Raw genomic sequence first — 26,688 nt, 5'->3', positions numbered from 1 at the left:
AAACCAGCCAGTGTATACAGAGCCTGACTGCAGGGAGACCACCATGCCGTGAGGAAGCCCAAGCTAGTCATGTGGAGAGGCCATGTGGAGAGCCAGCAAGTGAGTGAGAGAAAGAGCAAGAAGAGAAAGACACACACACACAAACACACACACAGAGAGAGAGAGAGAGAGAGAGAGAGAGAGAGAGATACCAAGATACTGAGCTGGTTTCCACTGTTCTGGACTCGTAAATGAAGAGGCCACTTGGGATGTCCAGCTCAGTGGAGGCTTCCAACGACCCCAGCCCCAGCTGCCATCTGACTGCAACCACATGAGAAACCCCAAGCAAGAACCACCCTGCTGAGCCCAGTCAGCCACAGAATTGTGAGACAGGAAAATGAATTGTTGTTTTCAGTATTGGGGATGGTTTGTGATGCAACAATAGATAACCAGAAAAATATCTGAAGGAAACTGGGTCTCTCTGAGGCAGGAAGAAGCAAGAAATGGCTGCTGGGTAGGCTATCAATGGTGTGTCCCATTTACCCTGTTGGGAGAGTGCACAGAACACATTATCCTCAGAAGACATCTGATGAGTGGAGAGCCAAAGCAAGGTGAAGGCCTGCAGGTGGGATCACTTTACATTGTCACCGTGGGATCCACTTTTCCCACCATACAAAGGAAACTAGTTATTGTCAGAAGAGACCATTGGGATGAAAAGTGTGTATCTTCAAAACCACTAAAGAAAAACTCGGCCGGGCACGGTGGCTCAAGCCTGTAATCCCAGCACTTTGGGAAGCCGAGATGGGTGGATCACGAGGTCAGGAGATCGAGACCATCCTGGCTAACAGGGTGAAACCCCGTCTCTACTAAAAAATACAAAAAAAAAAATTAGCCGGGCGTGGTGGCGGGTGCCTGTAGTCCCAGCTACTCGGGAGGCTGAGGCAGGAGAATGGCCTGAACCCGGGAGGCGGAGCTTGCAGTGAGCTGAGATCCGGCCACTGCACTCCAGCCTGGGTGACAGAGCAAGACTCCATCTCAAAAAAAAAAAAAAAAGAAAAACTCAGTCTGTACCTTCTATAATAATAATTAGTAATGCCAGTAACAGAAAGTAATATTTATTGAATGTGTACAATGTGTGAGGCTAAATGCTTTATAATTGTTCTCTTCTCAGTTTTCACAACAGCATAGTCATGTTGGTGCTATTGCTGGCTCTACTTCACAAAGACAATGTAGCCTGGGTTCTGGGTTCAAATTCTGATGCTAGCACTTATCACCTCTGATATCTTAGGCAAGTTGCTTAAACTCTGTGCCCCAGGATTAAATGAATTAATACTGACAACAGTGTCTTGCACACGGTAAGTGCTTTATAGGTATGGCCATTATTATTATTTCAGAGGAAGAAAGTGAGGCTCAGGGAGACAGGTAACTCGCCCAGGGGCACATGATGGGTAAGAGGTAGGCAGATTCCAACCCAGCCTGTGGACTCCATAGCCTGCAAGCTCACCAATCTGTGCCTTCCTTCTCCTGCTTCATGAAAAACAGCCTGTGTTTTGACCTGAACTTGTATCTCTCAGATCTCCTGCTGGGGGAAATGCAATCACCTGACAGCCCTTGATGCTGTGCTCTGAATCCACCACCACATTCAAGCTGTGTCCACATTTCTTACCACTGCTCCCAACCAATGATGAAGCACAGCAGGGCTGCTAAGGCAGAATGACTCCTGTGACACGTGGGACTCCTCTGATGAACTTTCCCTCAAGAATGCTGCTATGGACTGAATGCTTGTGCCCCTGCCCCAAATTCATATCTTGAAGCCATAATCCCCAGTGTGATGGTATTTGGAAGTGGGACCACTGGGAAGTGCTTAGGTCACGAGGGAACAGCCCCCATGAATGCAATCAGCACCCATTCATGAGGTGAGGACCTTATAAAAGAGGTCCCAGAGAGCTGCCTTGCTCCTCCTACCATGTGAGGACACAGTGAGAAGTCTACTGTCTGCAAATCAGGAAGAGGGTTCTCACCAGATACTGGATCTGCCAGCACCTTGACCTTGGAATTCCCAGCCTCCAGAACAGTGAGAAATACATTTCTGTTGTTTATAAGCCACCCAGTATGTGCTATCTTATTATAGTAGACTGAACTGACTTAGACAGATGTCTATCAGGCCTGCCCAAACTTTGTTAGAATGTGCGGCATGCTGACAGTCTTTCTACCTCGCCTTCCTTCCCTCTCTCCTTCACCAGGGTCAGACCTGCATCATGGCCTGACAGCTCTCCCAGCCTCCTCCTGTAATCTCCCCATCTTCCTGCACAGGTACCTCCTTCAGTGAATCTCTCATGTCTAACCCTGCCCTAGAACGTACTTCTGTGAGAACCAGAGAGGTTTCGATGAAACCCAGGTAATAGAAGAAAGTGGGAATGAAAGGAGCTGCCACCAGCACTGCAGTTGACATTTTGGGGGTCCTGACCCTTCCCAACTCCACTTCTCTTTCCCTCTAATCATGTCAGGCTGTGAAAACATGAAAATATGAGTTTTAGAAACATGACTCAACTGTCAAAACACAACGAATCAGCAATTCCAATTATGAAACTAAATGCCAGTATTCTGTTTGTTGGGCCACAGAGTGTATGTGACAAGAGTTATCCTTGTGATAAAAAGTTAAACCGGCCGGGTGCCGTGGCTCACACTTGTAAACCCAGCACTTTGGGAGGCCGAAACGAGTGGATCACATGAGGTCAGGAGTTCGAGACCAGCCTGACCAACATGGTGAAACCCCATCTCTACCAAAAATACAAAAATTAGCTGGGTGTGCTGGTGCATGCCTGTAATCCCAGCTACTTGAGAGGCTGAGGCAGGAGAATCGCTTGAACCTGGGAGGTGGAGGTTGCAGTGAGCCTAGATCGCACCACTGCACTCCAGCCTGGGCAACGAGAGCAAAAAGAGCAAAATTCTGTCTCAAAAAAAAAACAAAAAAACAAAAAAACAAAAAACGTTAAACCAAAGAAAAACTTTGAGAGAATCTGTTGCTAGCTTACCTAAGTAACCTCTCCCTTTCCCTCTTCCTGCCATGTGAGTCCTGCATGAAATCTCTATGGCTGAGTTCAAAGGCTTTTTCCCCTGCATTTCAGATTTTTTGGTAGGATAAGGTCCTAGCAGGGACTGTAGAAGAAAGGTCAAAGATGATGAAGATACCAAAGCCTCTAAGGATCTAGCCGTGTAGCTTTCCGCAAGGGTTTACCACTTCACATTTCCACTCACATTGCAGAATGTGCACATTAACCACAGCTTTACCAGTTTTGTTATTACGACAACAAGAAATTCTTGCTAATTTGATAGATTGTGATAGTATCTGACTGTTGTTTTAATTTGCATTTTATGGGTAAAATTGTGGATTTTCCCACATATTTGTTATTCTTTTTTTTTTTTTTTTTTTTCTCTTGGGGTAATGTCTGTCTAAATGCTTTGCCCATTTTGTCTAGGCAAAGAATAGAAAATTACCTGTGAATTGTTTGGGGGGAAAGCAAGCAAGAGATAATATTTTTGGTAAGAGTTTTCAGGATTTGTCTAAGAGACATTCTTTGTAAGGCAGACAGGAGGTTGGTGTGGACAGGGTCACTCAACTTTTGAGTGTTAGGAAGCCTCTTTTAGGAAGTTTTAAACATTCCTCCCTTAGTGCTTATGAAACATTGTGGTATCTGAGTATTTCCATATGTTGGCATTTCCGTATCTTTGGATGAAAAGTTCTGCTAACTAAGGTATTATCATAGGGGTGGGTGGCCACCACTTGCCCAAGCTGAGACTTCTGTGGGAGAATGAGACAGACATATTTTAAAAGGTTAAGGACAAGCTTAGTAAGTCCTCAAGTAGAGCAACTGTGCAGGGCAGGACGGTTTCTGAACAGCCACACCGAGCACAGTGTAATGACACCCTTGCATTCACTGGTCCAAAAATTACATTATACCTGGAGGCAGTGGTGCCCCTCCTGCAGGCCCCAAGTCATGCCTAATGGCATGCCTAGTAACCTTTTATGTAATCTATTTCTCTGAGCTCTTGACTTACTCTGTTCTTTGAGTCAGGGCCCATTTGCGACTTAATTCAACAAGTATTCATGGTGTGCTTATGATATCCCAGGTACTATTCTGGGCGATAAGCCTATATCAGTATCTCTGCCCTCAGTGAGCTTTCATTCTAAGGCGGAAGAAACAGATGATATTAAAACAAACATACAAACAAACAAAAAAACAGGCTGGGTACAGTGGTTCACGCCCATAATCCCAGCACTTTGGGAGGCCGAGGCGGGCAGATAATGAGGTCAAGAGATTGAGACATTCTGGCCAACATGGTGAAACTCCGTCTCTACTAAAAATACAAAAATTAGCCGGGCATGTTGGCAGTGCCTGTAATCCCAGCTACTCAGGAGGCTGAGGGAAGAGAATCACTTGAACCTGGGAGGTGGAAGTTGCAGTGAGCCGAGATTGAGCCATTGCACCCCAGCCTGGCAATAGAACAAGACTCTGTCTCAAAAAAACAAAAAACAACAACCCTCCCCCCACCCCCCAAAAAAACATACGAAAGAAATAAATTGTCTATGTTAGAAGGTGACGAGTTCTATGGAAAAAAGAAGCAGAGCTGGGTGACGGTAATGGGGAGTGGGTGGGGGTGCAGTTTCTGCATCAACAAGGTGGCCAAGATGGACCCATTGAGAAAGTGCGATTTTAAGGCCAGGTGCAATGGCTCACACCTGTAATCCCAGAACTTTGGGAGGTCAAGGCAGGCAGATCACTTGAGGTCAGGAGTTTGAGACCAGCGTGGCCAACGTGGCGAAACCTCGTCTCTACTAAAAATACAAAACTTAGCCGAGGGTGGTGGCGCACACCTGTAGTCCCAGCTACTCAGGAGGCTGAGGCACCAGGATCACTTGAACCCGGGAGGTGGAGGTTGCAGTGAGTTGAAATCACGCCACTGCATTCCAACCAACCTGAGTTACAGAGTAAGACTCTGTCTAAAAAAAAAGGAAGATGGTGAAATTTTAGCAAAGCTCTGAGGAGGTGAGGGAGTTGGCCATGAGGTGATCTGGGGGAGAGCATCCCAGGCAGAGAGATCAGCTAGAGCAACAGCTCCTCCATAGCAGGTGCAACTGGGCCCGCCCAGCTCCTCTGTAGCAGCGCTGTCCCCTCTCCCTCTGTTGTTGGGGGAGGTGCTGTCTGCTAAAGCCTCACACCAGTCACCCTCTCCAGAGGATAGCCATTGGCTGACCCAGCCTGCTTCCTATCCTGGACATGCCTGGGAGGAGACCAATGCCTGACTGATGGGGGCAGGGACAAGTGTCCAATCCTCTTTCCCCTGAAAGGGACCGTCTATGGGAAGTAATGTATGTTCCAGAGCTCCCCCTGGGTCCAGGCCGAAGCTAGACTTCTCCCAAAAGAATCTTTGCACAAAAACCCCAGGCTCAGGCTCTGCTTCCAGGGAACCCGGTCTAAGTCAGTCCTAAGGCCAAAGCTTGCCTGATATGTCCCCAAAACAGCAGGGAAGCCATCGTGGCTACAGCATGTCTCCCCAGGCGGTGTGCACATACATACAACCTTGTGTACGACTCTGCCTGAGCACTGTGGAACCGGGTTCAGCAGCATGGCGTCTCCTGGGCCCCACCTATGGTTGGTAATCACACATGTTAACTTCCTGATAAAGCATCCGTTTCTCCACAGAACAGAAAAGGGTTGGAAGGGCATCTTCTCAGATAGAACTTTCTGTCTTTAGTTAAGAAAAGCTGGCTATTTGCCTGTGTCCAAAGCTGCTTTCCTGAAATTAAGTGGATCCATCTGCTATGAACTGAATTGTGTGTCCTCACCAAAATAATATTTTGTAGCCCCAGCTCCCATTATGATGGTATTTGGAAACTGGGCTTCTAGGAGGTAATTAAGGGTAAATGAAGCCATAAAGGTGGGTGGCTTTATAAGAAGAGGAAGAAAGATGACTGGGTACAGTGGCTCACGCCTATAATCCTAGCACTTTGGGAGGCCGAGGTGGGTGGATTACCTGAGGTCAGGAGTTCGAGACCAGCCTGGCCAACGTGGCAAAACCCAATCACTACTAGAAATACAAAAATTAGCGGGGTGTGGTGGTGCACACCTGTAATCCCAGCTACTCGGGAAGCTGAGGAAGGAGAATTGCTTGAACCCGGAGGCAGAGGTTATAGTGAGCCAAGATTGTGCCATTGCACTCCAGCCCGGGGGATAGGAACAAGACTCCATTTCAAAAAAAAAAAAAAAAAGAAGAAGAGGAAGAAAGGGAAAGAGAAAGCAGAAATTTCTTTCCTGCTGTCTCTGCCGTGTGAGGACACAGTGAGAAGACAGGCATCTATCAGCCTGGAAGGGAGGCCTTATCAGAAACCGAACTTGCCGGTACCTTGATCTTGGACTTTGGCCTCCAGAAATGTGAGAAATCAATTTATGTTGTGTCAGCCACCCACTCTGTGGCTTTTTGTTGTGGCTGAGGCTGGATAGACTCATACATTACCAAAAGCACAAAAAGCAGTTTCGAAAATTCTAGAGTGGGGTTTGCGAAGATCACTTTTCCAATCCTGTTGGTAAATAGTCCTTGCAACGCCACCAACCAGCTCCAGGGAGGCCAGTGACAGAAGGTGTGAGAACCAGGCCCCAAATTACCTTTCTACTTTCATACCTAACCATAGATAGAAGCATTGTCTGAAGACAGACTGAGGGAGACTTTTCTCAGAATTTTGATCATTGCCTGTGTAGCTGCTGTTCTGCGAACACTGAGATCATCTCCTCTTGTATAGAAAATTAATACCAAGAGGTAATTTCTTGTTTTTTTAAATGTAAAATGCTTAACCCATCTCTGCATATTCTGGCAATACAACCAAACTCTTGACAAGGAGTTGAAAAGAAAAAGCTTAGAGATTGGAGACACGACCTGGAGACTTGGTTCTCTACCTTTCTTTCTTTCTTCTTCTTCTTTTTTTTTTTTTTTGAGACAGAGTCTCTCTCTGTTTCCTAGCAGTTGCACAATCTTGGCTCACTTAGACCTCTGCCTCCTGGGTTCAAGCCATTCTCCTGCCTTAGCCTCCCGACTAGCTGAGACTACAGGTGCACACCACCATGCCTGGCTAATTTTTGTATTTTTAGTGGAGACAGGGTTTCATCATGTTGGCCAGGCTGGTTTTGAACTCCTGACCTCAGGTGATCCACCTGCTTCAGCCTCCCAAAGTGCTGGGATGACAGGTTTGAGCCATCAGGACTGGCCTTTACCTTTCTTATATGACCTTTGCCAGTGCCCTGACCTCCCTGAACCTCAGTTTTTTCCTCTATAAGATACACATAGGCCCCACCTACAGAGCAGTGAGGATCAAGTAGAGAACCCACAAGACAGTGCACTTCATCTTAGCCCAAAGGCATCCATCTCTTCAACCAGTACTAGCAATTCCTGAGATAGGTAACTTGCTGGATTGGAGTGGATTTAGCTTATTCCTGAGTAGATTGTCATGTGGCCTTAGCCCAAGAGAAGTCCAAGAGCTCACCAAAATTTCATAATCTTGGGTGCTCACCTGTGTCTGCTCACAGGTGAGAGAATGGACAGGTACGAGTAAGGAAGAAAGAGCCTCTGTAGGGAGAATGGGCTAGCCAGTCCTCAATTAGCTACATCAGCATGACCTGGGGGGTGTTTAAAATGCATGTTCCTAGGTTTTGCCAACTCCCCTGGCCCCTCCATCCCCCAGCTACTGAATCAGATTCTTTATGAATGGTCCCAAGACATGCACTTTTTAAAGTTTTATTTATAGAGACAGGGTCCCACTATGTTACCCAGGCTGGCCTTGAACTCCTGGGCTCAAGCAATCCTCCCATCTCAACCTCCCAAATGACAGGCATGAACCACTGCACCTGACCAAAGATCTGCATTTTGAAAACAGGCTCCTCACATAATTCTTATGTACACCTAAGTTTGAGATGCAAAGGTCTGGTAACTAGATTAGATTTTGCAGTCACTAACAGGTTAGTACAGATTTTATACCCCTAAGTTATAAGTACATGTTTTGAATAGCCTGCTTGGAACAACTTGCAGTTAAAATTTATTCTCTGTAACAGTCAGTATTTTTTTTTTTTTTTCTGGGATGGAGTCTCGCTCTGGCACCCAGGCTGGAGTGCAGTGGTGCCATCTCGTCTCATTGCAACCTCTGTCTCCTGGATTCAAGCAATTCTCCTTCCTTAGCCTCCTGAGTAGCTGGGACTACAGGCGTGCGCAACCACGCCCGGCTAATTTTTGTATTTTTTGTAGAGATGGGGTTTCACCATGTTGGCCAGGTTGGTCTCAAACTCCTGACCTCAAGTGATCCGTCCACTTCAGCCTCCCAAAGTGCTGGGATTATAGGTGTGAGCCACTGCCTCATTCAGTATTTTTATGCTATTTATTGACCAAAAAAAAAAAAAAAATTGCAAGCTAATTATATGCCACCTATGATTAGTACTTACATTATGTAAAATATTCCTCCAGTCATACATTATCACTCTTATGTTCAATTAGGGTGATTTAAGAGGAACGATTGGAGACAATTTTTACATTTTTTCACTGAAAATCAAGTGAGTAAAAAATTAGGAAAGACATGCAGTGGTCTTTAGCATCTGGGCATAATCAAAACTATTGAATTATGAGGTCTGAGTTTTGTTTTGCTGTGTGGGGCCTGATGCCAAGATGCACAGCAAATTACATGGAAACATGATGTATCTTGCAATGAACAAAGAGCAAAGGTTCCATTAAATTTAGCATTCTGACTTCATTAAAAATTTTTATTCCAGCACATAGAACATGCTGTGAAACAGAAATCACAGAATGACATAAAACAACCTCTCTGTCATTTGGGAGTCTATATTTAGAGTCATTTCTAAGTGTTTCCGCACCACTGGGACTGTGGGAAAGATTTTCCTTTTCATTATGCAACATTATGAACCAGAACCAAAAATTTAAGACAGCTAGTTTTAATAATTTTTGTTAACACTATATTGTTGAATGGTATCATGCCAACGGCAAGAGAGAATGGGTAAAAAACCTGTTGTCCATATGCTGCAGGATGAATAATAATTTCACAAGTGGAAACAAGGAAAGAGTGAGCCTGAAAAACATGAAATCTATGAAATACAGTGTCTCAGGATGGCACTCAGTGACTGCAAGGAAACAATGCTAAGATGGTACCAGACCAGTTGATCTTATAGGTGCCATCCTCATGGGTCTTCGAAGGCAGGACTCTCGGAGCCCAATTACCTTGAGAAATACTCACCCAAGAACTTTCTCGGTACAAATAGTGAAAGCCACTACGTTTTCACCCGAGTTTTATTTTTCATTTGCTACCTCCAATTTTCCCAATGACTCCGAAGTCTACGTATTACCCTTCTTGCAAATGATTATCAGAGAAGGAAGGTAAGCTGCCTCAACTAATTCATGGCAAAGTTGGGATTGGAACCCAGCTCTGGCTCTTAATCATCCCCCCACTTCATCTGTTACAGCACTTTGCCTCTTTTGAGTATGAATCCATGTGTTTAATGCTTTCAGTGATGTTTCTCCAAATGTGATGGCCTGAATACCAGCATGAGAAGGACCTGGAGTGCTTGCTGAAATTCAGATTCCGAGGCATCACCCAGACCAACAGAATCAATCATCCTGGCAGGGCCCAGAAATCTGCATTGTAACAAGTTCTCCAGGTGATTTTTATGCATAGCAAAGTTTGAGTATTATTATCTTTGAGGAATCGAGAGGAAGCGTGAGATACAGTAGCTGCCCTTAGTACTTTTACAAATGAGTTGGAGAGAGCAGCCCCCACACATTAAAAGCAAAAAGTTCCAGATACTTTTGCATCGTCTGCAGCAAATTGTGTAATCCCAGCCTGGCTTCCACCTGGTGCTCAGTGTGCTTCTGAGCCATCCTGCTTTGTGATCAGGTGGTATTTACTTGGGGAGTCAAACCCTCATATTAACATAAGCAAAACATAATTAGAAAAATCTGTTATAAAAACCATTCTGTTTTCCAAGCCAAAAATAAATTACTTTGGGGTAAGTCATGCCAGGAATTCCACTTCATTAGTTCATGCAATTAAGAATGACTGTCATGCCAATTGCTGTCACTATCTATTTTTCTTCATTGTTTGGGCATGTGGCCCCCCACCATCTTTTACTCCCAGTGTATGTACAGTTTGAAAGAGTTGGCTGAGCGCAGGGGTTCACGCCTGTAATCCCAGCACTTTGGGAGGCTGAGGCAGGTGGATCACCTGAGGTCAGGAGTTTGAGACCAGCCTGACCCACATGGTAAAACCTTGTCTCTACTAAAAATACAAAAATTAGCTGGGCGAGGTGGTGGGCACCTGTAATCCCAGCCACTCAGGAGGCTGAGACAGGAGAATCATTTGAACCTGGGAGGTGGAGTTTGCAGTGAGCTGAGATCACACCATTGCACTCCAGCCGGTCCAACGAGAGTGAAACTCCATCTCAAAAAAAAAAAAAAAAAAAAGAGGCCGGGCGCGGTGGCTCAAGCCTGTAATCCCAGCACTTTGGGAGGCCGAGACGGGCGGATCACGAGGTCAGGAGATCGAAACCATCCTGGCTAACACGGTGAAACCCCGTCTCTATTAAGAAATACAAAAAACTAGCTGGGCGAGGTGGCGGGCGCCTGTAGTCCCAGCTACTCGGGAGGCTGAGGCCGGAGAATGGCGTGAACCCAGGAGGCGGAGCTTGCAGTGAGCTGAGATCCGGCCACTGCACTCCAGCCTGGGCGACAGAGCGAGACTCCGTCTCAAAAAAAAAAAAAAAAAAAGAAAGAAAGAATTGCCATCAAAAGATGATCTTGTTCATTTTTAAACAAGTTGTGCTGGGTACTCTCCATTTGCCCCTCTTCCTCCCTGTCCATTGTCTGTTCTTCTCAATGTGCTCTGGGCTGGAGGCTGAGCCCTGGAGGACAATAACACCACCTGCCCTCCGGATTCTGGTTGGGTTTGACCAAAGGGAATAACCAGTAGGGGATAAAAAGGCAGGAGAAAAGAGAGGTCAAAGTAACTTTAATCTACAACTTTTTAACCTCTCAGTTGTTCTTGGTTTCTTTTCTGACTGCAGCTTCTAGCAGGGGTCAGTCTTCCTGGGGTCTGGCTACCACCACCTTGGGTAATGTCATACCCACCCCGCTTCAGATCTAAGAAAGGTGATGGCTTCCTGCTGTTGCTAGTCCCTGGCCGCCTCCACATCCCTGCTACTTCTCTTAACTCTGCCTGCACCTCTGTAAATGGACTTTTCATTAAGGTCTCTCAAGGGTGCCCTGTTTCCTGTACATTTATGCACATCTCTTTATATTCATGGGTTATGTGCATATAAAAACGTATAGTCTACTAAAATTATGGGGTTAATTTGCAAATATAATTACTAAGTTAAAATGACTGGGTTTATTTTCTTTTTTTATTTTTATTTTTATTTTTTTTATTTTTTTTGAGAGGGAGTCTCGCTCTGTCGCCCAGGCTGGAGTGCGGTGGCCTGATCTCAGCTCACTGCAAGCTCCGCCTCCCGGGTTCACGCCATTCTCCTGCCTCAGCCTCCTGAGTAGCTGGGACTACAGGCGCCCGCCACCGCGCCCGGCTAATTTTTTGTATTTTTTTTAGTAGAGACGGGGTTTCACTGTGGTCTCGATCTCCTGACCTTGTGATCCGCCTGCCTCGGCCTCCCAAAGTGCTGGGATTACAGGCGTGAGCCACCGCGCCCGGCCTATTTTCAAATACATAGATGTGTTTATGTGTACACACACACACACACACACACACACACACACACACACACGAAAAACGTTGGCATGGCAACCTACCTTCTCCCACCTTCCTAAGGAGGAAAAGCCTTGTTGGTTCATTTGAGGAAATCAATGGACATGGACCATGGAGAAAGGAAAAAAGGTGTGAGTCTCAATTTCACTTTATAAACCTGGGAGGACGTGAACTAGAACAGAGAGGAATGTGAGGGAGAATGGGTACAGAGAGGAGAGTGGGGTGGCTGGGCTGCCCTGAAGTCCTTTGGGAGAAAAGTGAGTAATGAGGATTTTAGAGAAGCTTTCTGTAGATTGTATAGTATGATTTTCCTCTCATTACTGCCCATCAGGAAAACTTTCCATTATGATCAACATTTCTCTTCAAGGCTGTGGGATTTTAAAACATACCTGCAAGGTCTTCGACATTTCACCCATCAAAAGGTGGAGTCTAATTCCCTCCTCCTTGAATGTGGGCTTGCTTCAAGTAGAAAGCAGCAGAAATGCTTCAGCACGACTTCAGAGGCTAGGTCATAAGAGGCGATATGGCTTCCAGCTGGTGAACTCTTTCATTCTCTCATCTCTCTCATCTCTCTCTCTCATTTCTCTCTCTCTGTCTCTCTCTCCTGGCTCTTAGAACCCAGCCAAAGCTGTTGTGAAGAAGCCAGAGAGTCATCCAGGAAAACCATACATCAGTGTCATTGTCACTGCAGGCACACAGCTCAGCTCAACTGAGGTACCCACTGATGTCAGCATTAACCACCGGACTAGGGAGTGAATGAAACTTCAGATGGTTCCAGCCCCCAACTTTCAAGCACACCCAGTGATGCTGAGTGCAGCTGATACAAGCTGTCCCCAACAAGCCCTGCCCAAGTTACAGATTTGTGAGCAAAATAAGTGTTGTCGTTGTTTTAAGTTTTGGAGCTGTTTGTTACACAGCAATAGATGACTGGCACAAAGCTTTTACAGTCAGCTTGGGTTTCTTTAAGTAACCTTAAAGGGGCCTGGGGTTAATCAGTGACAAGGAGATGATACAAAAATGATATTTTTTGTCCTCTTAGTGGCTTTTAGAAAAATCCATCTTAGTTTAATGTTAAAAAAAAGAAAAAGAAAAACAGCCAGTCGCAGTGGCTAATTCCTATAATCCCAGTACTTTGGGAGGCCAAGACGGGCAGATCACTTGAGGTCAGGAGTTCAAGACAAACCTGGGCAACATAGCAAGACCCTGTCTCTACAAAAACTACAAAAAACTCAGTGAAATGTGTTGGCGTGAGTCTGTAGTCCCAGCTACTTGGGAGGCTAAAGTGGGAGGATCACTTGGGCCCAGAAGATGAGACTGTAGTGAGCCGTGATTACACCACTGCCCTCCAGCCTGAGCAACAGAGTGAGACCCTGTCTCAAAAAAAAAAAAAATCCTTCTTATGGAGAGTTATATATATATAATATTATGATGTTATGACAAGCACTGTGTGCCTAACATGTAGGACGTGCTTAATAAATATATATTTTGGGGGAAGACATAAGCCACTTGAGGTGGGGTGTGGGACTCCAGGCAGCATACTTGCATAACAATAGCTATTGAGGGTGGGTTTGGATGCCTCCAAGGCTCTTGTTTGACTTGGATGAGTGGACAATGCAAGTTTGGATCCGAGCTCACTTGCTCTGTTTAATAGAGAAGGGAGGAGATAGCTTGGTGGTATATCTATGTAGGAAGAAAGAAAAATGGGTTTGAAAGCTGGTAGTGGAATGTTTCAGAGAGAAAACTGTCTTTTTGTAGCAGAACATCTTAAGGGCCATGGCTGTTGTGAAGCAATGGCACCTCCCCACCACTAAAGCATGGCCAGGATGGGCTTTGAGTGGACAGAAAGTCATGTTGCTCAAAAGGACAGGTAAGAAGATTGTGGAAAGTTCTTAAGAGAGGGAGGGCAAATGCACGGGGCAAGGTAGTAGGGGAGCTGAAATAAAGTAGATCAGAGAGAAATTTCTGACGGCCCGGTGACTGAAGACTTCTAAAAACATAGATTTCTTTAGCTGGGTATGGTGTCATGCCTGTATTCCTAGCTACTTGGGAAGCTGAGGGAGAAGAATCATTTGACCCCAGGAGTTTGAGGCTGCAGTGAGCTATGATCGCACCACTGCCCTCCAGCCTGGGTGACAGTGAGACCCTGTCTTTTTTTTTTTTTTGGCTTTGAGACAGGGTCTCACTATCATCTGACTGGGAGCAGTGGTGTGATCATAGCTCACTGCAACCTCGATCTCCCTGGGCTCAGGTGATCTTCCCAGCTCAGCCTCCTGAGTAGCTGGAACTACAAGCATGTGCCACCATGCCCAGCTAATTTTGTGTGTGTGTGTGTGTTTTTTATAGAGACGGGGTTTTGCCATGTTGCCCAGGCTTCTCTTGAACTCCTGGGCTCAATCGATATGTCTGCTTTGGCCTCCCAAAGTGCTGGGATTATAGGTGTGAGCCACGGCACCCAGCTGACTCTGTCTCTTAAAAAAAGAAAAGGAAAAAGAAAAGATTTCTAACAGTTGTTTGTAAGTTGCTGACTGTGTGGTTCGTGATGAATCATCCATCGCCCCCCACTTTCAGTGACGTCTGCCTTACGCATGGCCTTTCGTTGGTGGTATTTTAGGGAGTAAAGGAATCAGGGCAGGGTCCAGCATGGGACAGAAAAGAGTGGGAAGACTAGAAATATGGATGTGAAACTAGAAACTACTGAAAGATGCATAGCTCCCCTCAAAATCCCCTTTGAGTGGTTGCTCTAGAGATTTAAGTATATATATATACACACACATATATATATATATCTCACACAGTCTATTTAGAGTTAATATTGTACCATTTTATGTAAAATGTATAAACGTTGGCTGGGTGTGGTGGCTTACACTTATAATCCCAGCATTTTGGGAGGCTGAAGGGGGAGGATTACTTGAGGTCAGGAGTTTGAGACCAGCCTGGCCAACATGGTGAAACCCCATCTCTACTAAAAAAAACAAAAATTAGCCAGGCATGGTGATGCGCAGCTATAGTCCCAGCTACTCAGGAGGCTGAGGCAGGAGAATCACTTGAACCAGGGAGGTGGAGGTTGCCGTGAGCCAAAATCGTGCCACTGCACTCCAAGAGCCTGGGTGACAGAGCAAGACTCCATCTCAGAAACAAACAAACAAAAAAGTGTAAACCTTGCAATCATATAGCTCCATTTACCATTCTCCCTGCTTCAATTTTCATAGGTATTACATTGGTATCATTCTAAACTCTATAATGAAATGTTATAATCATTTCTTCACACAGTTATATTTTAAAGAAATTAAGAAATTAAGAGAAAAAGTCTTATATTTATCCACGCATTTATGATTTTCAATCCTTTCCATTCCTTCCTGAAGTTCTGAGTTTTCACCTATTATCATATCCTATCAGCCTGAAGAAATTCCTTTAGGATTGCTTGTAGTAGATCTGATAGCAACAAATTCTGTCAGTTTTCTTTAATCTGAAGATGTTTTCACTTCATTCTTAAGGATATCATCACTGGTACTAGAATTCTGGGTTGGCTATTTAAAATGTCTGTTTCTCTCTTGAGATTTATATCATTTTGCTTGTTTCAAGAGTATTTTCTTTTATGCCCCTGACTATAGTTATAATAGCTGCTTTGACATCTTTGCTAATTCCAGCATCTGGAATGGGGTTGATCATGGCTGTTTGTCTTTTCTCTTGAGACGGGTCATGTTTTGGGGATTCTTCTTATATGAAGCAATTTTGGATGGTGTTTGGACATTAGGAAAGATTATGGATTTTCAGAATTCTATTTTATTCTTCTGAACATTATTGACTTTTTAAGGGCAATGTGGGGAAAAGAAAGATCAGACTATTACTGTGTCTATATAGAAAGAAGTAGGCCGGGCGCGGTGGCTCACGCCTGTAATCCCAGCGCTTTGGGAGGCCGAGGCGGGCGGATCACAAGGTCAGATCGAGACCACGGTGAAACCCCGTCTCTACTAAAAATACAAAAAATTAGCCGGGCGCGGTCGTGGGCGCCTGTAGTCCCAGCTACTCGGGAGGCTGAGGCAGGAGAATGGCGTGAACCCGGGAGGCGGAGCTTGCAGTGAGCCGAGATCGCGCCACTGCACTCCAGCCTGGGCGACAGAGCGAGACTCCGTCTCAAAAAAAAAAAAAAAATAGAAAGAAGTAGACATAAGAGACTCCATTTTGTTCTGTATTTGAGATGCTGTTAATCTGTGACCCTACCCCCAACCTTGTCCTTGCAAGAGACATGTGCTGTGGTGACTCAAGGTTTAACGGATTTTGGGCTGTGCAGGGTGTGCTTTGTTAAACAAGTGCCTGCAGGCAGTATGCTGGTTAAAAGTCATCACCATTCTCTTAATCTCAAGTACCCAGGGACACGTACACTGCCAAAGGTCACAGGGACCTCTGCCTAGGAAAGCTAGGTATTGTCCAAGGTTTCTCCCCATGTGATAGTCTGAAATATGGCCTCATGGGAAGGGAAAGACCTGATCTTCCCCTAGCCTGACACGCGTGAAGGGTCTGTGCTGAGGAGGACTAGTGGAAGAGGAAAGAAGGCCTCTTGGCAGTTGAGATAGAAAAAAAATCTGTCTCCTGCCCGTCCCTGGGCAATGGAACATCTCGGTGTAAAACCCGATTGTATGTTCTGTTTACTGAGAAAGGAGAAAACCGCTTTAGGGCGAAACGTGGGACTTGCTAGTGCAATGCTGCTCTTCATGCACTAAAAAGTTTTATGGAGATGTTTACATATGCTTATCAAGGCACAGCACTTTTCCTTAAACTTATGTCACAGAGATCTTTATTCATTTGTCTTACTGCTGACCTTCTCCCTACAATGATCCTATTATCCTGCCACTTCCCTTTTTGTAAGATTGTAAAGATAATGATCAATAAATTCTGAGGGAACTCAGAGACCGGTGCCAGCATGGGTCCTCTGTATGCTGAGCACCCATCCGCTGGGCCCACTTTTTCTTTCTCTATACTTTGTCTCTGTGTCTCATTTCTTTTCTCAGGTCTCTCGGTCCACCTAAGGAGAAACATCCACAGGTGTGGAGGGACAGGCCACCCCTTCAGGGCAATTAATTTGGCTCAACACAAACCACAAAGTCTGTCTTCTCTAAGATGTTAAATAATTTGTCCAAAGTCACACAGCTAATAGATAACTAACTTCAGAAAACTTATAGGTGAGACTTTGGCAGGAATTATTTACTTCTCTAAGTTTTCATCTAGGTTTACAAATTTTATGCTAAAAATGGGCACTGTCTCAGCTTCCACTGGGTTCTCTTTGATGTGAAGTCAGTACTTGCAGCCCTGTCTGCAGGTCTGTGCTGTTTACTGTCACTGCTCCTTGCTTGCCTCAGGCTTGTGTCTTATAGATCCTGAGTGGTTCATTTCAGCTGTGAGTGTCAACTTGATTAGATTGAAGGATGCAAAGTATTGTTCCTGTGTGTGTCTGTGAGGGTGTTGCCAAAGGAGATTAGCATTTGAGTCAGTGGACCGAAGAGGCAGACCCACACTCAATGTGGGTGGGCACCAATTTAATCAACTGCCACTACAGCTAGAATGAAGCAGGCAGAAGGAGATGGGAGAAGGGAACTCGCTGAGTCTTCCAGTCTTCATCTTTCTCCCGTGCTGGATGCTTCCTGCCCTCCAACATCAGACTCCACATTCTTTAGCCTTTGGACTCCTGTCCATACACCAGTGGTTTGCCAGGGGTTTTTGGGCTTTCAGCCACAGACTAATGGCTTCCCTACTTTTGAAATTTTGAGACTTGGATTGGCTTCCTTGTTTCTCCACTTGCAGACGGCTTATCGTGGGACTTCACCTTGTGATCATGTGAGTCAACTCTCCCTAATAAACTCCCCTTCATATATACATCTGTCCTATTAGGTCTTTTCCGCTAGAGAACCCTGACTAATGCAGCAGCCCTCCAACAGGGAATGGAGACTTTTTCTAGATCCTTAGATAGATAGAGCAGGGCTAGGGTTGCCAGATAAAATACAGGAAGTCCAGTCAAATTTGAATTTCAGATACAAACCTTGAATTTTCTTAGTGTATTTTAGATATAATATTTGGGAATATACTTACACTAAAAATTATTGTTTCTCTGAAATTCAAACTTAACGAGGCATCTTATACTTTATTTTTTAAAATTTTGTTTGCTATTCATCTCATCAAGAAGCAAGGCATCTTATATTTCTATTTGCTGAATCGTTGACAGTTGGGCCCTAAAGTATTATTGCTTGTGCTCCTGCTTGTGTCTGGCAAAGTTCATCCCAGAAGCTGTAGCTGTAGCAGCCCCTCTTCCTGGGGCCCTGGGGAAGTGTTTGCCAGGCTCTTGTTCTGTGCCAAGCACCCGGGTACAGAGTGCCTTGCCATGGGCCTCGGTGGTCTCTCCTTTTCTTTTGTTATCCAACATAGCCTCTCACAAATACCCTCCCTCTTCCTTCAGCTATCAAACTGCTGTGCCGCACCCTATTACTTTCAATAGGGATGGCATCAGCTTCAAAGGGCTGAAGAAGAGATGCAGTGCCAGCAAATGGGACATAGGATTTACCGGGAACTTACATACAGGGATGGTCCATTTGCGCTCAAGACAGAGTGGCAGCAGGCAGACAGGAGAACTGCCACCACTTGCGAAAAGCATGCAGTTTACATAGCACCTTCACTTAGCAACTTCTACTTGGCAAACTTCCTTTAACCCAAAACGAAGGGCCTTCATGCTGTCTATAGCCCACATTCCGTAGGATGTGCTGGGGGCTCAGATGTTCCTCAGAGTTAAGGAATGAATCTCCAGACTGGCCATGTTGGAAACTCCGAACACACATTCCGGAGCGTCTACGATGCAGGGTTGTTCTCAGGGTGTGCCTCAGTTTTTGCTCTCAGGTGCAGCCACCATGCGCAAGGGTCGTCATCAAGCAGATCAACTCTGGCTCATGGACTCCTCTTGGGCCCACCTACCACTTCATGGATTGTGTGACTCTCCATCTGGGCTCAAGACAGAGTGTCTGTCCTACCGAGGAGCCTGTGAATGTGTCTGCCCCGTGCCCCCACCCCACCATCCCCAGTCCCCTACGGCTCTAACTTCACCCTACTCACTCTCATTCATGTAACGGTGTACATGTAACTCTATTTTCCTCCTAACCCCCAACCCCTCCTGCTATGCTATCTCTGCACATAGGCCAAGCTAACTATGGGAGAAATTTAGAGTTTAACTTTAAAGCAAGGATGATAACTGCCACTTCCCAAAACTAGCTCCCAAGGAGATAAGGAGGATGTGCACATAAGTAACAATATTATGTTAAAAATTCATAAGAGCATTGTGACCTGATCAGGGATGAAGAAGTTTACCTTTGCTGTCACCCAGTTGTCTGTGGTCATAGATCACCTTTTGATCTCAACACCTCTCTCTCCCCTTTTTCCCTAACATAAAAGGATTCCGAAATTCATTTTAGCTATAGATGTTTCTTTTTTTTTTTTTTTTTTTTTTTTTTGAGACAGAGTCTGGCTCTGCCGCCCAGGCTGGAGTGCAGTGGCCGGATCTCAGCTCACTGCAAGCTCCGCCTCCCGGGTTCACGCCATTCTCCTGCCTCAGCCTCCGGAGTAGCTGGGACTACAGGCGCCCGCCACCTCGCCCGGCTAGTTTTTTTTTTGTATTTTTTAGTAGAGACGGGGTTTCACCGTGTTAGCCAAGATGGTCTCGATCTCCTGACCTCGTGATCCACCCGTCTCGGCCTCCCAAAGTGCTGGGATTACAGGCTTGAGCCACCGCGCCCGGCCTTTCTTTTTTTTTTTTTCTTTGAGACAGAGTTTCCCTCTGTCGCCCAGGCTGGAGGGCAGTTGGCTCACTGCAACTTCCACCTCCCAGGTTCAAGTGATTCTTGTGCCTCAGCCTCCCGTGTAGCTGGGGTTACAGGTGTGTGCCACCATGCCCTGCTAATTTTTGTATTTTTAGAAGAGACAGAGTTTCACCATGTTGACCAGGCTGGTCTTGAATTCCCAACCTCCAGTAATCTGCCAACCTCAGCCTCCCAAATTGCTGGGATTACAGGCGTGAGCCACTATGCCTGGCCCAAGATGGTTCTTTTTTTTTTTTTTTTTTTTTTTTGAGACGGAGTCTCGCTCTGTCGCCCAGGCTGGAGTACAGTGGCCGGATCTCAGCTCACTGCAAGCTCCGCCTCCCGGGTTCACGCCATTCTCCTGGCTCAGCCTCCCGAGTAGCTGGGACTACAGGCGCCCGCCACCTCGCCCGGCTAATTTTTTTGTATTTTTTAGTAGAGACGGGGTTTCACTGTGCTAGCCAGGATGGTCTCGATCTCCTGACCTCGTGATCCGCCCGTCTCGGCCTCCCAAAGTGCTGGGATTACAGGCGTGAGCCACCGCGCCCAGCCAAGATGGTTCTTTAAGGCATTAGTCCGTTAGCTTCTCGGTTTGCTGGCTTTCTAAAATAAAGCCGTCTTCCTTGCCCCCATACCTTGTCTCTTGACTTACTGGCTGTTGTGTGGAGAACAGTACAAGCTTTGGCCTTGACTGCATCCACCACACTCCAGCACACCAGTTCTTTCCTGTTTCTTGAACACACTAAGCTCTTTCTCCAGGCCTGCACATCTCCTCTGTCTGGAATGTTTTCTCCTCATTCTTTGACGCTGGACCATCCCACGTTACAGAACTCTCCCCACGTGAGGTGTCCCTCTTCAGCGATGACTCTCTGAGCACCCAGGAATGTCAACCCAAAGGCACAGAGTAGACATCAGAGAGGCCAGGGGCCTGCAGGATGGCTGGGCAGTAGAACTCTGTCGGGTGTTGTGACCCATGTCACGCATAGCAGTCTGCTCCCACCTGCCTGAAGGCTCTCTGGCCTTGGGAGTTGGCTTTGCTGCACAGGCCAGAAGAACTAAGAAGTTAACACCCCTCCCAGAGGCAGCCCTTCACCATGACTCAGAGTTGGCAAGGCAGCAGCCAACTTGCTCCTCTTTGGGTTTTTTACAGACAGGTCTCCCTTGGTCACCCAGGCTGGAGTGCAGTGGCACAACTCACTGTAAGCTCGAACTCCTGGGCTCAAGAGATCCTCCTTCCTCAGCTTCCCAAGTGGCTGGGATTACAGGCACATGACACCACACCCAGCTGGTTTTTTTGGTTTGTTTTTTTGTAGAGACGGGGTTTCACTATGTTGCCCAGGCTGGTCTTGAACTCTTGGCCTCACAGGATCCTCCTACCTCACCCTCCCAAATTGTTGGGATTACAGGCGTAAGCTACCACGCCTGGTTCCTTCTTGCTCCTCTTTGCTTGGGGTGACACAGGTGTGTGTTCCCATCAGTGCCTGCAGGGTAAGCCCAGGTGGCTACAGCGGCTCCCTGTTCATAGAACATTCTGAAGCAGCTATGTTGTCTGAGGTAAATACCTGCGGTTCGTTGTCTTGCCAGGAAAATTTAGGACATGGACACACATAAGGAGTTTAGGAGCAGAGGTTTAATAGACAAAAAAGAGAAGGAGAAAGAAAAACAGCTCTCTCTCTATTGAGAGAGCGGGGACTTCCAAGAGGAAAAAGATGGGCTGGTAGGGGGATGCGCCAGACTTTATAGTCAGGCTTGAGGAGGCAGTGCCTGATTTACACAGGGCTCACAGATTGGTTCCATCAGGTATGACGTTTACATAGCAAGGGGAAGGCTGGTTGCCCCAACCTAATCTTATTATGCAAATGAACTTTCCCCTTGGCTAGCGGCCAGCTGGTCTGCTCCTCACTGTACATGTGGCTGACAGAGATAAGGGAAGATGGAGCCGCCATCTTGAACATGATTGGCACAGCTGTTGGTATCTATGTCTGCAGCTTGATTTTACAAGCTGCTCTTTGTTAGAAAGGAAAATAATTTGGGGTTGCTCTTCATTAAAAGGACACCCTTACCGGGGACTTCTGTACCCCCACTATCTGCCTAAGTAATCTTTTTTTTTTTTTTTTTTTTTTTTTAAGATGGAGCCTCTCTCTCCCAGGCTAGAGTGCCGTGTGCGAACCTGGCTCACCACAACCTCCGCCTCCCAGGTTCAGGCGATTCTCCTGCCTCAGCCTCTGGAGTAGCTGGGATAAAGGTAAGTGCCACCACACCCAGCTAATTTCTCTTAATTCACCATGTTGGTCAGGCTGGTCTTGAACTCCTGACGTCATGATCCACCCGCCTCGGCCTCCCTAAGTGCTGGGATTACAGGCGTGAGCCACCACGCCCGGCAGTAATCTCTTCTTAACTTCTGTATCAGTTATTTTATTATTATTTTTTTTGAGACGGAGTCTCGCTCTGTCGCCCAGGCTGGAGTGCAGGCGTGAGCCACCGCACCTGGGACTGTATCAATTATTTATGGCTTCTTTCCCTTTCCTGCCTCAAATCCTCACTCCCTTGCTCCTGAGTTATCCCCAGATATCTTCCTTACACTCAGATCTTTGACTCAGAGTCTGTTTCTGGGGAACCTAAACTAATGACAGGTGGAGATTTACAGACCCCCAAACCAGCCTTCCTGGCAGATTTCAATGTAGGACATGCCCAGAGAGGCCCAAATACGCGGAGGGTAAGGAGTGTGGACAAAGCAGTGGGGGAGGAACAGCAGAGCGGCCACTGTGGTGGAATCGATCAAGCGGCAGGAGGAACCTCTGGAGTTCGACAGGACACAGGATGCCAGGGCTCCGGGGCAGTCTCTGGGCTCATCAGGGGCTTCTATGTCCTGACAGTGCAGGCTTCCTGACTTCCATGCACCCTGGTGACAGACCCATCTCCTGAAGTGACCTGCTACATCTTTGCCCCTTGAAACAGAAGGAGCTAATGGGCCCTGTGATATTTCTTTCTTTTTTTTTTTCTGAGACAGTGTGGGGAAAAGAGAGATCAGACTGTTACTGTGTCTATATAGAAAGAAGTAGACATAAGAGACTCCATCTTGTTCTTTATTTGAGATGCTGTTAATCTGTGACCCTACCCCCAACCTTGTCCTTGCAAGAGACATGTGCTGTGGTGACTCAAGATGTAACGGATTTTGGGCTGTGCAGGGTGTGCTTTGTTAAACAAGTGCCTGAAGGCAGTATGCTTGTGAAAAGACATCACCATTCTCTTAATCTCAAGTACCCAGGGACACGTACACTGCCAAAGGTAACAGGGACCTCTGCCTAGGAAAGCTAGGTATTGTCCAAGGTTTCTCCCCATGTGATAGTCTGAAATATGGCCTCGTGGGAAGGGAAAGACCTGATCTTCCCCTAGCCTGACACGCGTGAAGGGTCTGTGCTGAGGAGGACTAGTGGAAGAGGAAAGAAGGCCTCTTGGCAGTTGAGATAGAGAAAAGCATCTGTCTCCTGCCCCTCCCTGGGCAATGGAACATCTCGGTGTAAAACCCGATTGTATGTTCTGTTTACTGAGAAAGGAGAAAACCGCCTTAGGGCGAAAGGTGGGACTTGCTAGCTCAATGCTGCTCTTTATGCACTAAAAAGATTTATGGAGATGTTTACATATGCATATCAAGGCACAGTACTTTTCCTTAAACTTATGTCACAGAGATCTTTATTCATATGTCTTACTGCTGACCTTCTCCCTGCGATGATCCTATTATCCTGCCACTTCCCTTTTTGTAAGATTGTAAAGATAATGATCAATAAATACTGAGGGAACTCAGAGACCTGTGCCGGCGCGGGTCCTCTGTATGCTGAACACTGGTCCCCTGGGCCCACTTTTTCTTTCTCTATACTTTGTCTCTGTGTCTCATTTCTTTCCTCAAGTCTCTCGTTCAACCTAACGAGAAACGCCCACAGGTGTGGAGGGGCAGGCCACCCCTTCAGACAGAGTCTCGCTCTGTCACCCAGGCTGGAGTGCAGTGGTGTGATCTCGGCTCACTGCAACCTCCACCTCCCGGATTCAAGTGATTCTCCTCCCTCAGCCTCCGGAGTAGCTGGGATTACAGGTGCCTGCCACCACGCCAGGCTTTTTTTTTTTTTTTTTTGAGAAGGAGTCTTGCTCTGTCCCCCAGGCTGGAGTGCAGTGGCGCGATCTCGGCTCACTGCAAGCTCCGCCTCCCGGATTCACGCCATTCTCCTGCCTCAGCCTTCCAAGTAGCTGGGACTACAGGCACCCGCCACCACGCCCGGCTAATTTTTTGTATTTTTTAGTGGAGACAGGGTTTCACCACATTGGCCGGGCTGGTCTCAAATTCCTGACCTGGTGGTCCGCCTACCTCAGCCTGCCAAAGTGCTGGAATTACAGGCGTGAGCCGCCACGCCCAGCCGAGCCCCGTGATATTTCTCCAGATTCGTGGGGGGGCACCTCCTTCCTGCATGTGCGCATGCATGCATATTTGTGTGTGTTTGGTGTCAAAATTAGTATATTTACCTTCTTCAGCAATGAGCAACCTTTTCTCAGAAGTGCTCTATGGCAGTTGTCCACTTCTGGGGGTGATTGTGCCATTCTCTCTGCCAGATGGTGACATCTGGGAATGTCTGGGGGTGGGTTCTAGCGTCTAGTGGGCAGAGACCAGGGATGCTGCTACGCAGTGCACCAGCCAGCGCCACACCGAAGAATGACCCAGCCCCACATGTCAGTAGTGTCGTGGTCCAGAACCCCTGCCCTGTGGGGAGCACTTCCGCATGGGTTAGTTCCTCCAGCAGTTAGCCTGCAAGATGGAGGCACACTTGTCCCAGGCCCCCTTTGCTTTGTGCAATGGTCGGACAGGATTCCAGGGCTGGATTGTAGAAGGCATCCGAGGATGGGGAATGAGTGGTGGACCTCACCAGCACATGGGTGCTGGGACTGTGGCTGTGCGTGGTGGCTGTGCTGCTGCAGGTGCCGTGCCCCTCCTGGCAGGCACAGGGCCTTACTTCTTGTGTCACAGGTGTCACAAATGGTGTGGCCTGCAGGAGTGACCTGGCCAAGGCCCTGCTGTTTGTCAGATCTGGGGCCAAGACCAGGCCTTGAGTCCAGAAATGAGTCACCTTGAGAAGGGCTTGTAAATGGCAAAAACTCTGTGGCCTTGTAGCTGCCAAGGCTGCAGTGGGAACATGGAGAATTACGTTGTCTTTGTGACAGCATCATGTTGATAACAGCGACATGTATTGAGTGCTTACCTGCAGCAGGGCTATTTACATTAGCATGCCTTTTAATCCTCACAAGTCCTCTGTGAGGTCGATGTCATTATCATCTCGTTTTTACAGATGGAGAAATCGAAGTTAAGTACTTAGCAATGGTCATATGGCCTGCCAGTCGGTGGCAGGCGGTAGGGCTGGGGGCTGAACCCAAGTGTTCTGACCCCAGAGTCCAAGATCCTCAGCACCAGTCTAGTTATCATTCTAAATACTAACTCTAAATCTGAAACATTTCCCAGCTAACCCTGAAAGGAAACTCATCGCCGGGGGCTTTTGTCTGCATACCCCTTACCACCTGGCACTGTAACTGCTGGACTCTGCGTCGGCCTCTTCTGGAAGCTGGGCATGTTGCCTTCTTCTGTACAATGCTCACAGCCTAGCACATTTTTGACGTGTTTAAGCAGTTTGGCTCCCGAGTCTGTGCTCTCAACTACTACCTAAACAGAGTGCTTTTTAAAAATAACAGAAGCAGGACAAGCCATTTGTGGGGATGTACTCTAAATAAGGCCTGGAAATTCAATTTATAGCCCATGCACTAAAACAGGATTCCACATGATGCAGAGGATGGCCTCTCCCGCCTGCACCTCCAGCCCTTCCTTCTCCTTCCAAGGCCCTGCCAGGGCTGCGGGTCAGAGCGTCGTCACCTTTCAGCCACAGGAATTCGCCTCCTTCTGGAATCAAACTTTCACTTTTCTGCCTGCTCTGCAGGGCTTGGATGAAGGGGAGGCAAGGCAGGGACGGGTGGGGGGATGTTTAAATCTGAGGTGGTACAAGTTCAGGGTAAGAAATGGAGAGTGAGTGTCGGTTACCTTTTGCATTCCCTGAGACTTGCTTGCCTCACCCTATTCTTGACCTTCCTAAGTGCTGAGCAAGCACGCCATTGTGTGCTCTGGGGTCCCCAAGGCTCCCCATTCCCTGCAGAAAGAAGCAGGACTGCAAGTCATTGACATGGTTAGGGAAGGAGGAAGAAAAAGCCAAAGGAGGGAGAGACAAGTGCAGGAGTCTCGCAGGCACAGGCCCATCCAGAACCGCCGTGGGGCGCAAAGCTGCTTTGTGATAACTGGATCTGCCTACATGTCCCTAGTGGCCAGAAACACTGCCCAGCACTGCCCCATGAAGTGTTCCTATGCGTCTGTTGGGTCTGTTCCCACTGGGTCAGGTCATCTGAGCAACTGTGCTCTGTGTAGCTACAGAATCCACCTGCACCTCTGGCTTCAACTAGTGTTCCTGGCCTCAACTAGCCTGGCCTCTCCTTGACCGCAACTAGCCCCTCATTAGCCTCAGATAGCCCACCTGGCCTCGTCTAGTTCCTCCTGGCCTCAGTTATCCACGCCTTAGCCTGCTCTAGCTCCCTGCTCTTTATGGCTTTTCACAGCCCTGACTTGCCCCCTGGATGGCCTGCCTTGTTTATTTATTCATTCTCTTGCCTTTACCTCCGCCTTGGACATTCCTTCATCCCCAAAGCTCTTCTCTTTGCTTCTTTTCCAGTGCACAGTGCCCTCCCTCACTGCCTTGTCTCGCAGGATGAGGGAACAGGATAACACTCAATGAACCCCTACAGCAGGGCCAGGCACCGAGCCAGGGACTTTGCAGAGATGAGCTCAGTGCATCTTCGACAACCACACCAGGCAGGAGGTAGCCTTCCTTCCATTGTACAGATGTGGAGATTGAGACCCAGAAAAGCTAAGAAACCTGTGCAAGATTATAGTTTTAGGAAATAAAAGACATTTCAGCTCCATTCTATCTGTTCCCACAGTCCAGGATCCCTCCCACCCCATGGCCTCCCTCAGTAGAAGCACTGACCCCA

At 47.0% G+C, this 26,688-nt stretch overlaps 1 long non-coding RNA gene across 1 annotated transcript; it reads left to right on the top strand.

Annotated features, from left to right (window-relative positions):
- Positions 1-474: 474 nt before the first annotated feature.
- Positions 475-26,688, top strand: LOC105473897 (uncharacterized). The gene is made up of 5 exons (XR_011610146.1): positions 475-604; positions 9,541-9,689; positions 12,398-12,644; positions 21,747-21,862; positions 26,370-26,688. It is a non-coding gene; the product is annotated as an uncharacterized lncRNA (long non-coding RNA).

Source organism: Macaca nemestrina, chromosome 11, assembly GCF_043159975.1.
Source record: "Macaca nemestrina isolate mMacNem1 chromosome 11, mMacNem.hap1, whole genome shotgun sequence".
NCBI classification, from domain to species: domain Eukaryota; kingdom Metazoa; phylum Chordata; class Mammalia; order Primates; family Cercopithecidae; genus Macaca; species Macaca nemestrina.
The sequence above is the reverse complement of the archived record's forward strand: the minus strand, read 5'-3'. Positions and strand labels throughout refer to the sequence as shown.